The 15,643-nt window shown below is 33.7% G+C and overlaps 1 long non-coding RNA gene across 2 annotated transcripts; it reads left to right on the top strand.

Annotated features, from left to right (window-relative positions):
* The first annotated feature begins 600 nt into the window (after nucleotides 1-600).
* LOC126979854 (uncharacterized) lies at nucleotides 601-2,319 on the top strand. 2 transcript variants are annotated; one of them, XR_007732889.1, is made up of 2 exons: nucleotides 601-1,134; nucleotides 1,554-2,319. It is a non-coding gene; the product is annotated as an uncharacterized LOC126979854 (long non-coding RNA). The 2 variants fall into 2 exon arrangements; XR_007732890.1 differs by having other exon boundaries at nucleotides 1,267-2,319.
* The last annotated feature ends 13,324 nt before the right edge of the window (nucleotides 2,320-15,643 follow it).

Genomic DNA, 15,643 nt, shown 5'->3' with positions numbered 1-15,643 from the left:
CCAAAAACTTAACATTATCTTTAACTGGAATCTGATAACCCTCATAAAATATAGAAATAGGAGGAGGAGTTCTTGATCTCGTGAATAAAACTATTGTACTTTTTTCAGGTGATAGATCAAGGCCATTTAAGTCCAACCATGTTTTTAAATTTATCAGCGGTTGTGTTATAGAAGAACTAGCTTTTTCAATAGAAATATCACGACAGTAAATTAATAGATCATCAGCATACTGAAGAACATTTACACTATTAAGTGATGATTTTAAATCGTGTGTATAAATATTATACAATATTGGGCTAAGTACTGATCCCTGGGGGAGGCCCTTTGAAACAAGTCGAGTAATTGACTTCCTGTCATCTAGTTTCAGGATTATGTATCTTTCGGAAAGCATGTTTATGATAAAATTTGTTAATAGCAGAGGTATATTAAGTTGTAAAAGCTTACTCTTTAAAATACTTATTACGACATTATCATAGGCACAATTTATATCTAAGAACGCAGCTTTTACTGATTTATTATTTGAAAATGATAATTGAATATCAGAAATGAATATACTTAAGCTATCAATAGTACTTTTCCCACGTCTGAAACCGAATTGGGATTCACATAATAGACCGTTATGCTCAACAAACCATCCTAAACGATTTTTTATAAGATGTTATGTAATTTTCATCAAAACAGAAGAAAGTGCGATTGGGCGATAGGCAGAATGGTCTGAAGAACACCTATTAGGTTTCAGTACGGGAATTATTTCTTGACGTTTCCACGTGGAGGGGATGTTACCAGATGTCACTATAGAATTTATAAGAGATAAATAATAAAATAAAGCATCATCATCTAAATGAGAGATAAAGGAATACGGAATACCGTCCAGTCCAGGAGCAGAATCCTTAACATGAGACAATACACCTTTTAGTTCAGTGAGAGAAAATATACTGTTTAAACCAAAACAGTTATCATTATTTATATTTATTACAGGGTAACCAATTATTAAGTCTTCAGGAACGAAAGGTGGAGCCAATTTATCTAAAAAGCTATTAACTAAATGAAAAGGGATTGATTTTGGAGATGAATCTTTGTATGCAGATCTAAACCTTCTTATATTTTGCCATACAAGAGATGGTTTGACATCAGGTGATATTGAATAGCAGAAATTTTTCCAGCCATCAAATTTCTTTTTCTTTAGAAATTTTTAAGTTTCTGACATACTCTTTGTAAGAATTTCAAAGTTCTCATCAGTGGAACATTGACAGTATGTAATTTCAGCATATTTTCTTCTCTTTACTGCCTCAGTACATTCGTTATCCCACCAAGGAGGAGAAGGAATAAAACCCAAAGAGCTATTTTTACTTGGAAATATCTCATTGGCAACCTCAATAAAGATTCTTGCTAAAGAATCTGCACACTGAGATTCTGTACCTGGATTAATTTTTGGAAGTGTAATAATTTTGTTTTTTATTAGATCTTTATATAAATCCCAATCAACATCATTAAGCTTATATTTTAAACGAGGAGAATAAGTATTATGTAATACTTTATTGTTATTATTGCAGGTTGGAAATGATAATAATAGTGGGAAGTGATCACTACCAAAAGTAGATCGTAATGGATCCCAGGACAAAGAAGAAGCAAGATTAGGTGTAGTGACTGTTAAATCTGGAGCACTTGGGCCCTCGTCAGGATGAGAACGTCGTGTAGGACGACCATCATTTAATATACACAAATTCACTGAATCAAATATATCTATTAATGTGTTACCATAACTATTAGAAGATAAGTAACCCCAGGATTCATGGCGACAGTTAAAATCACCAAGGATCATAAAAGGCTTCGGAAGAATGGAAATAATATCTTTAATTTCATTTAAGATTGCAGAAGAAGGATGAGGTATATAAATAGATACATAACAGATATTTTCAACTAAAGCAGCAATAATAGAAAAATCATTACTGTGAGAAGGAATAGAGAAGAGAGAAAAGGAAAGAGGGTGTTTCACAAGCATGGCTACTCCGCCATGCCCATCCACACGATCTTCTCTGAGACATGAATAACTACGAATCTTAAATAAAGATCCTGGTTTCAACCATGTCTCTTGAAGAGCACAGATATAAGGTTTATATTTATTTAATAAATAAATAAGATCACTTTTTTTAGGAGTGATGCTTTGACAATTCCATTGAAGAACTTTGTCCATTATTTGGTTTATAAATTTGAGTAATTGCAGAAACTAATAAGGCAGCGTTGGACGGTGAAAATTCATTCGATTGACTAAGAGATTTTATAAGAGAAATAATTAAATCAATTACTGAGGATTCCAAAGGATTTTCATTTTCTTTGTTAATTAATGCACATCCATTAGAGGGTTGGGGAATATTAAAATCCCTTAAAATTTCTTGGTGAGCAGATTTGTCATATCCTTTGCTAAGTGTAGGTGGAGGCTTTGGTTTAACAAAAACAGTTTTTTTATATGAAGTATTGTTTATAGTTTTAGGTGTTGAATCTTGATGCTGGGTTGGAAAAGTATTAGGAGTGATGTTAGGTGATGAGAGTAATGTATCTGCATATGAAATTCGAGAGACAGATGGATGTATCTTTGAAGCTTCTGAATAGGAAATACAGTTTTTAGCCATTGATTCCTTTATAGCTCTTTGTCTTTCATATTCTAAACATTTTTTATCAGTTGCAATATGGGAACCTTTACATAAACAACAAGATATAAAATCATCTTGAACAGAGCAGTTATCACCACTATGTCCTTGACCACATCTAAAACATCTTGGTTTAGATCTGCATTGAGATTTCACATGACCAAACCGACAACAATTGTAGCATTGAATAGTAGGATATATATACAAGTCTACAGTAAGAGAAGTGTAGCACATATATACTCGTTTAGGCAAAAACTGTCCATCAAAAGTAAATACCACAGACTCAGTACATTTAAGATGGTTTTGTCCATCAATCATCATCTTTCGTTTTATTCTCCTAATTTTTATGATTGGACCACAGCCAATAGGAACAGAAACATTATCTTTTATTTCCTCTTCAGACCACTCAGCTGGTACTCCTCTGACTATTCCTATTCTACTCACAGAAAATGATGGAATAAAAGCCTTATATTTTTCATTTTCTAAATTTTTGTTTTCAACAAAGTCATTTGCATCTTGGTACTTAGAAAAAGAAATAGATAACCTATTCCGGCCTATCCTTTTTAAACTTCCATTCACAATATTTTTAATAGAATTTCTTTTGAGAAAACGACCAAATGTAACTGGATGTAAAGTAACATTATCATCGGGAGATGAATACTGTTTCTGAATGTGTACAACAAAAGGAGCAGCATCTAATGAGTTATATAACAGCCTTGCAACAGGGGGCTGTGGCTGTTGTGGAGTGTCTGTGTTATTTTTTTGTATGGTCTCTACTACTATAGAAGAATTATTGCAGGAATCGACTTTGGAAAGAATTTGTTTGTCACTAATGTCTACACATTTGCAATCACTTTCCTTAATATCCTTTTTATCACCACGGTGTTTTCGTCGTCTTTTATTACAGTGTCTGCATATTCTGGGTCGAGCTGACACTCTTTTACGGCCACTAGATGTCTGAGACACAGAACCATCTGTATCCATCGTGCTACCTTCGTCATTATTAGATATTGTCACTACATGACCTATATCAGGGGCTGTCCCCCCAGGATCATCCGGGGGGTCCATCATATCATATAAAAGTGAAGAAGAAGAAGAAGAAGACTTACCAATAGGATGAAATTTACACAAATTAACACTTTAATAAAAACTAACTACTAAAATATATACAAATTACAACTTATCTGATCAAAATATCTAAATATTTACATGAAATTTAAAAATAAAATGAAAAATTATTAAAATTACGTGCGACCGATCTTAAGTTTCCCGCCCTTTTTTTTCATTTGTTTTTTTTTTTTTTTTAATATTAATTCGTTCTTTCGAACAGGCTATAGCCAGGGGCCTTACTGCCTTGTCGTTAGTATTTTCATTTCTTTGGTATTTATTATTTTCACTATTTTGTTTTACAAAAAGTCCAATCCAGTTTTCTCATTTCATCTTACATTATTTCCATTTTCCTTTTCCAATTATGTATATTCGATAGCGAATATTTATAGTAGTTTCTTTCATCAAATCCAATCCAGTCTTAAAGTCATCAGTTATTTTACCATTTCCGTTAATGTATAATTCTCTAAAGAATATTTTCCATATTTTCCTTTTAGTAAGTCCAAATCCAGTAATATAGTCTCTAATAATTTTCCCCTTTTCTTAAAGTCAAATCCAGTGTAATTTGCATAACTTTTTAGAATAATACCTACCTATTTACATTATCTGTTCAGTTCGCGAATTGCGCTATGCTATTACTAGTTGTATATGTACGAGTTATAACGTATTTACATAATTATAAACAAATTTACAACGTATGTATCTACAAATTACAATGTATTTACAGTACTACATACAAATTTATACAAGGACATATAAGTTGATGTGTCTTTTAATAGATCTATTACTGAGAGCGGGATTATATTGGGTGCACCATATATTTCCAGTAGCTCATCCATCAGCACAAGGCGCTGTATGCCAAAGGACGAACAATCAAAAAAGATGTGATCCAGAGACTGATCTTGTTGCTTATTACAATGGTCACAAAAAGGAGAGGAGACAATTTTTTTGCGATGAAGATGAAAATTCAATCGATAGTGACCAATACGCATTCGTGTTATTGTAGTATAGAACTTTCTGTGAGCGTTATTTTTAAACTTACAAAACCAGGGTGTGCTATTAACGGGATTATCTAACAAAGTATACGAATGAGCCTTATTTTCAACTTCTGTACAATTGTACCAATATCTTCCCCAAAGAAGAGTCATACGCTGTTTTAGATTACTTATTATATCTGTATATGGTATGTTAATGTCTAGATCTTTGCAATCAGGATATAGGGATAGATCGGATATATTAATGATAGTTCTAGCTAGAAAATCAGCGCTTTCGTTTCCTGCTACTCCTATATGGGACGGGACCCAAACGAAATCCACTTTAATATCGATTAAACATAGTTCGAACCACAATTCCTTTATAGCAAAAATGATGTAATTGATGTTAGAACTCATTTTGTTATTTGACAAACTTTTTAACACACTCATACTATCACTAACTATTACCCACTTCTTATTAAGTTGATTTTGTTTCTTAATATGCTTTAAAGCAAAAAGAATAGCGACGGCTTCAGCAGTAAAAATACTGGCATATCTATTAATCTTAAAGCCAATACCCTTCCTAATTTCAGGAAGGTAGATTGCAAAAGAAACATTATTATTGTTTTTTGCGCCATCCGTATAAACAAATTTACAATTAGACCATTCTGACAATAATACATGAACCTCCTCTTTTGAAGTTAAATTTGGATCTATTACAACATTAATTGCAGAATATTTACATCGAAAAGAACCTGCATGGCAGGGAAGTATATCATTATTCCGATGAATATTTAAATCTTGTAGAAATTTAAAAAATGAAGAAAAATCTTGCAAGATAAACAACTGTCTCTGAAATGAAGACGATTGATAAGCAATAAGATTCTTAAGAAGATTGTTCGTCGGCAAGCTATAGAGCTTTAAAATAAATCTTTCTTTAAGATAACTAAATCTAATACACAAAGGAGGAAGGTTGGCCTCGATTTGCATAGCAGCTATTGGGCTAGTTTTAAGTGCACCCAATATTGTACGCATACATTTATTTTGTATTTTATCCAGACTATTAACAATTTTGCTGTCTGCGGCGAAACAATGAAAGCCATATTCAAAATGACTACGAATAAGCGATTTATACAAAATTAACAATATTTTAGGGTCCGCTCCCCACGACGTTGCACACAAAGATTTTAATACATTATAAGCTTTATTCGCTTTAATTATAACACTATCTGTATATTTTTTCCAAGACAGTTTTGGAGTAAATGTTACACCTAGAAATTTTATGTCACATGAAATAGGCAGTGGAATGCCATTGTATAAAATGGGAGGCAATATGATGCGTTTACGACCAATCACAAAGACTTTTGATTTGGTTGGATTTACATTTAAATTAAGATAAGAAAAGTATTGATATAAATTTACAAGTGCTTTATTAATAGTAGCGGCTAAATTAATCAGATCAACTCCCGATACATAGACGACTAAGTCATCTGCATACGGTAGGTTTACTATATTTGGCATACATAATAAAAATTAAAGGAGACAATATTCCCCCCTGACAAACACCTAGAGAAGAAAGTCGTGGTCCATACAAATGTTTATTAAATTTTACATATACTTTTCTGTCAGTCAAAAAGGATTGCATCCAATTTATTATTTTACCTGGTATCCCTAACATTGATAACTCGTCACAAAGCACGGCAATATTTACACTATTGAAGGCACCTGAGATGTCAAAAAATACAGACAAAAGATACTGATTACTTGCTAAACATTGATGCGCATCAAGCTGTAACTGCGCTATACTCTCCCTAGAAGACCGACCTTTGCGAAAACCAAACTGATTATTAGGCAAAAGACAATTTTGTTCTATAAAGAACTCGAGACGTTGTTTTAGAAGCTGCTCAAATATCTTCCCAACACAAGACGTGAGAGCTATAGGTCTATAAGAGTCAGGTAACATTTTATTTTTGTCTGGCTTTAAAACTGGGATTAAACAGTCTGTTTTCCATTCTGCAGGAATAGTATTCTCCTTCCATAGGCGATTAAGATTATTTAAAAAGATGTTGAGACTGTGGCAATTAAGTTTTTTGAGTAAAATATATGGAATGGTATCAAGACCGAAAGATGTATCTCTTCTAGTAAATAAAGCGTATTTTAGTTCTTGTAAAGAAAAAGGCTCTATCAAATATTTATTACTATCATTAACAACATTTACATAGTTAGTTAACTCATTTGATACAAAGTCAGAAGTATACTTTTGTAGAAAATCTGGAATCCAACTATCATTCAACACACTGTCAGGAATGTAAGTTTTGTTAAATTTGCGCATGTATTTCCAAATTGAAGACAAAGGAGTACAACGATTAAATGAATTGCACAAGCCTATCCAGCTATTTCTTCTTTCACTTTTTAAGATAAGTTTTTTTAAAGCCCGCAATCTCTTAAACTCCACATAATTTTCATCAGTGGAGTTGTTTTTAAAATTAATGTAACCATTTTTAGCATTTAAAACTGCTTCTGTACACCTCTGATTCCACCAAGGCAACCAAGGATATTTAAAAGATTTTTGTGAACAAGAACTAGTAACATTATTACTATTAGAACTTTTGGAAAACAGACAGCTAGGGATTGACTGCTTGGCAGCAGAAAGTAAAATATTACAAAAGGAATTAAAAGCATCTATTGAAGATAAAGTGTCAAATTTAACATCATCCAAATAAGAAACAACTAAGTTACTATACATATTCCAATTCACCTGCTTATAATTAGGGTGAGTGGGCAAATGTAGATTATTACATAATGTGTTTTGCAAACTACTACTATCACTACTTACTGCCATTTTTATTATTACAGGGAGATGATAACTACTGCCCAGAGGACTGTCAATAACTGACCAGTCACATAAAAGAGCCAATGATGGAGTTACCAAAGTCAAGTCAAGAGCATTAGGACGCCAAGATGGAGATCCTATTGTGGTAGCTTGACCATTATTCAGAATAACAAGACCATTCTCATCTATAACCTCTAAAACATCTTTACCTCGAGGCAATGTATCAACACATCCCCACAACATGTGATGAGCATTGAAATCACCTGCAAATATCATTGGCTCTGGAATGGACTTAATTAAACTGTTTAAATTGTTTTTATTAAATGGAGGATTTGAATTGGAAGGACTGTAAAAACTTACAATACTCAGTTCTTTGTTATTAATTTTAATTTTAATGCAAACATTTTGTAGAGCACTATCAAAATATGTATTTATGTTAGAAAATGTGATATTATTATGAATAAAAATTGCTACACCATTGTGTTTATTACCACAATCATTCCTTATTGTGTTATAGCCTTTTATTAAAAAATACTGATGTGGTTTTAACCAAGTTTCCGAAATTATAGCAATATGAATATGATTTTCATATAAAAACCTTGTAAAAATAAGCCTATTACTAATAATACTTTGAGCGTTCCACTGCACTATATTCAATGTATCCATAATAACAATTAACTAGATGTCTTTTTTCTAAAAGTGTTATTCAGAATTTCCTTAATACTATTTGAATTTATAGTTAACTTATCTTTATTCGTACAAATTTGTAAAACTGCTTCAACCAAGAGGTTCATAAATTTGTCAGATTTTATAAGATTGCTCAGGTGTGTGTCAATATACTTTGAGTTTAATTGAGGGAAAGCAGATTCATTGAAGAGATCTGAGTATCTAACACTACGGGACTTCACTTTGTTTTCTTCAATTTTTTGTTTTTTCAGAGGACAGGTAGATGAGATAGCTATGTGATCTCCACCACAGTTGGCACATTTTGTTAAAGTTTTTGGACACATTTTAAAATTGTGATTGTCAGAACATATGGAACAAACTTCATTGTTTCTACAAAATTTAGCAATATGGCCAAATTTCATACAGCGTAGACACTGTTTAATAGGGGGTACATATACATTAACCTCATGCTTCCAGTGATCAAGTGTTACATACTCGGGTAACAACGTTGATGCAAATGTGACTGCAACAGTTTGCGTTGGAACAAAGGAGACAACACCCTGTGGGTCCTTTACTCGCCGCATGAACCTTCTCACAGCAATAACTTTTTTACTCGATGCAATTAATTGATGAATTTTTTTGTTGGAGTAATCAGTGGGAACAGAAGTAAGAACTCCAGTGACCTCCGTTTCAGAAGCCGGAATTGAGGCAACCATCTCCAACTCGCTAAGTAACTTTTCATTTTTTAAAAATACATTCGCATTGTTAGGCAGGTCAAAGGTAACACCAACTTTAAAAGCATTAACGGACCTCAGGTGCAACACACCCGATACGCAATGCCTCCTGATTCCATTTGACAGACCCAACCTGTCCTTGTCTGATATTTTGACTTCACCCTGCTTGCGATTGAGAAATACAATAAATTCCTTCTTATTTGAATTTTCGTCGTACAACCTATAATAATTTGTCGCTCTATAAGGGGTATACTTCTCTTTATCCTTTCTTCTTACAATGAGACGTTCAGTCACCTCCGCGTCAGATACCGAGGATTCGGATAGGGGAAGTTCGTCTGCTGGTTCTGCGTCGCTCTGGCCGTTCTTCGGCCTTTTACCTGTACGCTTCCCCATGGCGATGGGGAAGCGCACTTAACAATTTATATATACAAAAATCGAATATTTATAAACCAGGATAAACAATTTACAAGTATGAAAAATATATGCACTATGAACAATAATTTAAACAATTTTTTTTTGTATAAGCGCGCCTTCCTTCGTTCACTCGTTCCCGCCAAAAAAAAAAAACGTGTCTTTTCATTTGTATGTTTTGAAATTTAAATTTTAAACTATTGAGTTTTTTTTTATCTTTTTTGGAGATTATGGCTTGAACGTTCCGTGCATCCGCCAGCTTCGAGTTTTCTGAATAAGTTCTTTTGAATTTTCTGGATTGAACAATGATATTTAAAATACTATAATATCATTGGGATTGAAGTGGTTTTATAATAATTTTTTTTGATCCAAGGCACCTAGGTAAAGACTAGAGAAACGAATAACGAATCGCATAATGCGTTACTAGGATCTAGAGTAGGGCTGCCAGACTAAAAAAAATACGTTATTTTTGTTTTATTTATTTAGAGCATTGGTATATGAGGCGGCACGTAAGTGTAGCGCTGACCGTTATTGCGCAGAAGTCAAAAGTAAGATATCTAGGGGGAGCTAGAGGGATAAAGGGTGAGCTTGCGTAGTGCCGATTTACTCGTCAGTAGGTACTATTCCATCCCCTGTACCGCTACGGCACCCCGGGCCCTACCAGTGTACAGTCACGTTCTGAATTATATTGTTATTTGCTGTATTTTTTTTCGTTGATTATTGTTAAGTATGAGTTGGTCTGTTAAATACACACACACTCACGCATACACAGACACACACATATTCTATTGTTGAGAATTTTTTGACGACTCTGGCACGTAATTAACTTTGTACAGAAGTACTTAAAACTTTAGCATTAAATATTTTTAAAGTATAATATTTGCGTTCGCAACTGTACCTACCCATACGCAGCTATCCTCGACATTATTACATACCTACTATTATATTATTTATTTTATTATTATAACTTACATTTCGCTCGGTGCAAGACTAACTATTTATCATTACGTTAAAATAATGTCATTAATATCATTTTTCTATTAATAATTTAAAATAAAATTTGTAAAACGTGCGAGGCAGTACCTATGCGTAGCTATCCCATCCTCGTTTCGTTCAGCGCTAGAGTTACGTAGGTACCGCCACTTATAACAAGTTACAAGACCATCAGCTCAAACCAAAATACAATAAAAGAAGAATATTTAAATCATTTATCTACGTTAGGTTTATTTTAATCAAATTCCAACAAAAAGTTCGTGATTATACCACCAGCTCCATAACAAAAAGTCGAATGCCAGGGAATTCAGACGAAAAAATCGTGAGTTTAGTTTATGACATAATTATTTTTAAGAGTTAAACAAAGTAAAAAAAAATATCATATTCATTTTAATAGTTTGGTTATTTAAACTGTGGTTCTTAGTTTTGTTTTGGCTGAGCTCCAATGAAACATAACATCTTGTCTCAAAATGACGAGCACAATTTCGATGGCGGTCAGAAATTTAGGTTCGATCAAGAATCCTGAGCAGCACTACATTGCAATGAGCAGGGCGTATTACTTACTATCAGGTTGCAAACGCCTTTCTCATCTCGTCACTTTATCTCATAAGAAAAAGACTACAATCATACAAATATATCACTTTGATTATTGTTGCTGACAAGACGTTGTTGACGTAAACAAAATAAAAGAATAAGAAAAGTCATTGACAAAATATTTAGTAAACAAATCCAAAAACGAGGAAAATGTCTAAGACTTTCGCTACATTATTATGGTTTGCATGAACTAACAAATATGGATTACAGAATATTAAATAAAGCATTCGTTAACACCTCTAATCAATGAAAAATCTGAATTCTAAAGAAAAATGGATGCATTGTCCTCCAATAGACACTGAATTCCCAGGCTTAGCATACCTTATTCCTTTAAACGAATTAATTGTTGTCTCTAAATCTGATGCTTTATTAACTATAATAGGAGAGAAAGATGGCTACATAATATACAACAATGAGGGTGAAAAAGTTTTTATGGGAGTGGAAAAGAAGAATAATAAGGAATTTGATGTAAAAGTTTTAAACTATTATGGAAACGAGGTGGTACTTGTAAAAAGATTGCGCGGTTTGTGTCTTAAAAAAATTCTAGTATGGGCACCTGCTGGTAATTTCATTGGTTCGGTAGAAAAAAAATGCTCAAAATCGTATTCAGTAAAGACCAATGAGGGCAAAGTTTTCCTTACAATGAGACAAAATGGAAGTTTAGCCTATGACTTAGTCTATCAAGGTAAAAATATTGGTAAAATTGAAAAAATACCCCAGAATGACCAAGTATGTGCGATGTGGCCTGATGACATGGATCTAAGCAGTAAATGTGTTATATTTGGAGCTTGTTTTCTATTCTTATAAGGAATCAGCCCTTTTCTCTCTTAAATCAGTATTTTATCAGTTTTAATTATGTGCTAATTTCTTGAATTTTGTAATAATTACGACACCATTATTGAAAAGATTGATCATAGGTAGAATCTGAAAAACTCTGTTCCCCTATCATTTCAGTTCGATAATAACGATTGTGTTACGAGTGTGGTTACAAGAAATCTCTATCCATAATTCTATATGAACGAACTTTAGGATTATTTATAATGAACTTTTTATAATAAACTTGTTAAAATACATGTAGGAATATTATTTACGAGTATAGATCCCTTCTCAGATGTATCAAAGCACAAAAACGCAAAACAAACATCTGACACGCTGTCTAAAATCATAATATCAACGATCAAACGAGTGGCAAGTCTGAAGTGGCAGTGGGTAGGAATGGGGTAGAACACATGACCCGGAAATATGCTTCTGCCCCCATACAGGTTCTGCAAAGAGAGCTGCCTGTAACACCTCAAGTAAGCAAGTGTTTGTTTAGTAGAGCATGACTTGTCAAAGGCCTAGTTAGTGTCTGAAGTCGTGACAATATGGGTTGATTATTGGAAGAGCTTCTCTGGTTTTCCTGCATGTGCTAAGGTTAGACCAGTTTTCCTGCTGTTCTCCTTTAGTATTGCTGCAGTCAGTTGCGGACCTAAGCGACTGGTAAAGGCTGACAGGGTTCGGAACCCACAACCTTCATTTGCAACTTCATTTTACTAATTAATCGCTGAGCGAGCCGCTGTGTCCCTCAATTCATTGTAAGGTTATATCATTGTTGTTCCATTCCAGCTCTTACGTCACGCTCTAGCTCTATAGGTCTTGCAAGACTGATTGCCTATCGGAAAGAGTACGAATGGCGGGGATGGTTACCCTCCTTAAGACGATTGCGTGAGCAGCCATTATGGTGGTAGGCTCTTAAAGGTGTATATGCGTATGTTTAGGTTCTTTAAGAACACCTCCAAGTCAGTACCTGTCGTAGTCTTGGATCTGTTTGTGAAGATCTTTAGCTCTTTCGGGTTCCCAACCCTCCCAGGGCCAGGCCCTTCAATTATGTTTTTTGTCAAAAACAAGCAGCTTGGGAAACATTTTAATAACCGCCTCCATGAGCGGCCCCTTGTTCATTGCCTCGTCGAGGATTTCAGTGTGTCGTACCGTCTGGTTTACAATGGCCTTTTTAAGTTAGTTGACGTTTATTGGGGCATAATACATGGGGTGCCATTAATGTTTTATTCACAAATACTTGTAAAAGTAGAGACATACGTAATAATAACCTAGTAATAGCCTACCCATTTCACGAGCTCCACATAAAGATCTCCTTTCTCTTTCCCTCGGCTCGCTACACATACTCTTTCTTTTTTCCTTAGCTTTATACCCAGGCTTTAGCCCATTTTTAACCGACTTAAAAAAAGGAGGACGTTCTCAATTCGTCGGTACTTTTTATATTTGTTATCTCAAAACTTTCGACTGGGTGAACCGATTATATAATAAAAAAACAACCGACTTCAATAACACTATGCCAAATCAATAGATATAATATGCACTAAAAATTATAAAAATAATTGCGTATTTTTATACAATTTAATTAATTAATCTAATTATTCTAGTTACGATTACGATACGTAATTTTTGGAGTCGGTGTCATCCAAGATAGGTTTTGTAACTACATAAATAGTTATAGGTGAGATGTGCTTGAGTCGTGAGGAGGCCAGAGGTGAGAGCGGGTCGCGGCGGAAGGATTGAACTTATTATATTAACTGAAATGCAGCCTAAATCAGTTTTTTTCATGTCTAGAGAATTAAAAGTTTTAATTATTTCTCCAGGGCTAACAAAACTAAAATTGATAATTTGTTGACCTAACATTTTCCAGAAGAAGTGACTCAGCAACACTGGTGGAGGAGACAAGAGTGTTTGTGATAGAAACTGGAATCTCAGAAAAAAAATTCTCAAAAGCATGAGCAACTTCCTGCTGAGATTGAATTATTGTATTGTTTATTGATAGATTGTATTCAATGTTGCGGTCTTTCATTCTTCCCAGTTTATAATATATCAAGTCATCTTTATTTTATTCGGTACATTTTTAATTATTTGTTCGATATTTATTTATTAAGTTTATTTACAATCTCTTACAATAATACACACAAATATAAAAAGTAGAACTAAAAACTAGGAACTAAATGTAGTGATCACTTACAAATAAACACAGCATGCACAGAAATAATAAATTTTAGGTATTATAATTATATAATAAGTTAAGAATTAAACAGTTTTTTTAATTAATAAATGAGTAGGTTACATAGTTATACACAGTTACATTAATTTCATATTAAATCATTATTAAAGATTGCCAATGTTGGTCCAAATGGTCTTGCGGAATTTGGCTAAGGAATCAAAAATGTCAATATCAGCTACGCTATAAGAATTTAATATTTTATATAACCGTGGAACTGGGGAATTGGTACCTAGGATCGTTCGACGAAGTGGAGGACAAAGTGAAGTAATAGGCTTACGTGGAATTCTTACTGGTACTCTTACACTAATTTATTTAGCAATTCGGGGCAGTCGATCGAAGATCCAGACGTTCTCTACGTTCATCTAATGTGGTCATGTTAAAGAAGGGCAGCCTTTCTTTGTAAGAAGAAATTTTCTTAGCTTTACCGGCACTAAAAGCCACATGCTACAGAAATCGCTTTTGAATACGTTCCATTCTTAGGATATGCGTAGCATAGTGAAGACGCCAGACAACTGAACCATACTCCAAGATACTCCTAACCATACTGAAATAAAGGAGCTTTTTAATAATTAAGCTTTAAAAATGTTGGTGTTACGTATAAGAGATGATCAAGATACTCCTAACCATACTGAAATAAAGGAGCTTAATAATAATTAAGCTTTAAAAATGTTGGTGTTACGTATAACAAACCCGAGATTTTAGAGATTTTAGAAGCACGTTTTACTATGTTTTCTAAATGGGGAAGAAAAGTCGTTTTTTTATCGAAAGTCACACCAAGATACACAAATAAAATTTGAAAAACAACAAAATTTTATGAACGATGCGGGACCAGAACCCACTCCTCCGGCGTTCCGTGCCGGTGCTTAAACCAACTGAGCTAACCGATCGAGTGTCGTATCGTTATAAAATCTTGTATGCTTGTCGTGGGTTCGGGTCCCGCATCGTTCATAAAATTGTGTTGTTTTTCAAATTTTTATTTGTGTATTAATCCTAGAAGTGAGGGTTATCGCTTTAAAAACATAACAAATTGTTCACACCAAGATCGTTAATAACTTCCAAAGTCTCTAAAGTATGTTCATTTACATGATATTTGTAGGTAACATAGCTCGATTTTCGAGTAAATTTTACTTGGTAACATTTTTTATTATTTAAGTTTACACCATTAATTTAACACCATTGCATAAGTCTTTCTAAGTCCTCCTGAAGAAGCCTACAATCACTCAGGGAATCAATTGTCTTTGCGAATTTTAAGTCATTTAACAACAACAATGAACGAGCGAGCCTGTAAATATGATTTCAACCAAGTAAGGAGAGAGCCAGTAAATCCACACGCTCGTAATTTACATAAGAGAATATCAATTTACATAAGTGAATATCGTGTGGTGAATACAGTATCAAATGCCTTACTAAAATCGGTATATATTACATCTACTTCCTTACTTTTATCTATTGCGTTGATTATAGATTCAGTAAAAGATACCAGATTCGAACATGTAGATGTAGAAAAAGAAAATCCAAGTTGATCGGAGGAGAGTTATTTCTTCGTATGGTTCTGAATCAAAGGATAAACAGCGCATTCAAAAACCTTAAGCCAATGGGCAGAATTGAGATGGGTATGTAGTTACACATCAGATTAT

The sequence above is a fragment of the Leptidea sinapis genome, chromosome 4 (genome assembly GCF_905404315.1).
Source record: "Leptidea sinapis chromosome 4, ilLepSina1.1, whole genome shotgun sequence".
NCBI lineage: Eukaryota > Metazoa > Arthropoda > Insecta > Lepidoptera > Pieridae > Leptidea > Leptidea sinapis.
The sequence above is the reverse complement of the archived record's forward strand: the minus strand, read 5'-3'. Positions and strand labels throughout refer to the sequence as shown.